Below are 2,487 nucleotides of genomic sequence, written 5' to 3'. Positions count from 1 at the left end.
AATGTCCTTGTAGTCCTGTGTACTTGCGTACTGGACAAGCATCCATATTTTGCAGTAGTTTAATTTTGATTTTGTCTTTACTTTTCACATATTGATTGAGGAATTGGCATAAAGACTTGAACATTTTTTTGGGAATGTTACACATTGACGTGCATGGCCTTTGTACACTAGATGTTCTGATTCAGTTGAATGGAGGGGTAAATCTACGTTTTCAGGGCATATTTTTGTAAGGAGTACTTCTTGTTCCATTATGGTATTATTACCTTTTTCATAACCTCGACCACTGCTATGTATGACAATTGTATTTGTTTGCTTTTGTTTGTACGCTTCTTCATTAAAGTATGGTTCTGTGCTTGTAGTGTGACTCCATTCACCTCCACAGATATTTAAGAAGTTATTTCTTTTGACATTTCGTTTATTGAGAAGTCTTTTTTGTAATTTAGTTATTAGTTTTGTTAGTGGTTTCATTCTGTTTAACACTAAAATAAATAACTTTCTTTTGAGAAGAATTCCACTGTCTATCAACGCTTCTAAGATTACTTTCCTACGATAGGTTTGAAGTGTTGAACCTGGCTTCTCTCCTGTTTTTATAAGATTTTGAAGGACTTTGTGACAGAACATTTTGGCTAAAATACTTTTCTTGGTGTGCTTACTTTGTACTATATCAAGATTTATAGAAGAAGTTTTATTTGTAGTGATAGTTGATTTTCTGTTAATTGTTTTTTGGGTTGTTCTACTTTTTGACAGAGGAGGCAAAGTTTTTGTACTAGAAACTTCTTCTGTTTCCCTACATGACTGTATTAGCTGTTGTGTTTCAACTTTTTTTTTTACAAATTCTGGTATAGATGGATGTTTATGTTGGCGACTTTTCTTTACATTTGCTCTACTTCTGCGTTCCTTTCTACGGAGTTGCTTTTTGGTAGGCATTCTTTAGGGTCTGTTGAAAAAAATACAGAAGGTAAGGGTTGGGGTGTTCTGCAATGCATGTGTGTTGTGTGCATGAGTGTTTGAGTAAGATGATAAAGATGTATGTAATGGTATGGTATTGTGCATTGGGAAGTACAACTACTAGGGATGGGTATTCTTGAATTAATGTGTTACTAAACTGGCGTTCAGATGACAAAAAAAAGTAAGCCAGTGGTGTGGAGAAGTATAAATAGTATATCTAAAGCTATACAATTAAAACAGTTGTTTGTTCTACAACATCTAAATTCTAGCGGCTGAGTTGGGTGATTTGTGTGTCAAAAAATAGGAATTTGTTGGTCATTCTGCTAGTAAATCACTGTTTAAGACGGGGGATTTTTGGTCAGAATGGTGCAGAATCTCTATTTTTAGGCACAGAAATAGCATGAATTAACCTTACAGTGTGTTTGAGTAATAATTCAAATATTATGGTAACATTCTACTTACTTTTTTTCTAAAATGAGCAGTTGCTTCTTAATTGTTCTTTGTACTTCAAATTCGGCTGCTTCTTTTCAGGAGAATGGTCTTCAATGCAATTGTAAAAGAAAGAAATTAGCAATTTGGTTTGTATATAGCACTGTTTTTAATTTAGACATCGATTTTTTAAATTGAAATGCTCAGAGCCTTCCTCAAAACCATTAAAACTATCTTATGACTAACTGTAGGAATGAAAATATCTTTACAATGGCTTGTGAAATTCATAATGTACCACTGTATACCACTATTCCTGTAACTAAGCTTTTCCACGTAATAGTGAGTCAATGTCATAGCCTGCTTTTCCACGTAATAGTGAGTCAATGTCATAGTCTGCTTGTCCTATATAAATGTAAGTAATTATATAAATTAAAACCAATGATGTGTTTGTACAAATATTATCGTTTGAGATTTGATCATAGAGTGTGCATGTAATTTTGTTTGATTATATGTAGTCTATATATTTTATTTAAAAAATGTTAGTTTAACATTATTTGCGTGTGTGTGTGTGTATGAAGAAATTAAACGGTATAAAGGTTTGTAAGTCACAGTTCATTTAAGAACAATGAAAAAATGATCGTAGATTCATTTTACAGATTATACAAGGTAAAAGTCGGTTAGAAAATGTGTTCATGTACTGTATAGAAAATATGCATACCTGTAGTTTGTGTTCATGCATATGGATATGGATGAAGTTGCAAGTAGAAATCTTGGAGACTTGTATAGTATTTCTCGTAGATCGTGCTTGCCAATGGTATGAGACTGGTACTCTGAGAGATTCACCGTACATTTGCAGTGCTGATCTATGATGATGTAGTTACATGTAGAGGTCTTGGATTTGATTGGTGGATGGTCATGTGACTTCTTAGCTACATCCAATGAGGGAATGGCACAGAGAGTGAAGTGGAAATGGTAGAAGGGCTGTCCATGTTACGATATGTTCGCGGACATGAAGGTAGTTCTAGGACACCGCGTATTACATCGGGGGAATTTGGGGTGGGGAGGCATGCAAATGAGATTGAATGTAGCAAGAGATTGGTCAGTGAAGTT

Source organism: Ambystoma mexicanum, chromosome 5p (genome assembly GCF_040938575.1).
Source record: "Ambystoma mexicanum isolate Mex_15411 chromosome 5p, UKY_AmexF1_1, whole genome shotgun sequence".
In the NCBI taxonomy this organism is placed as follows: Eukaryota; Metazoa; Chordata; class Amphibia; order Caudata; family Ambystomatidae; genus Ambystoma; species Ambystoma mexicanum.
Note: the sequence above shows the minus strand (reverse complement) of the source record.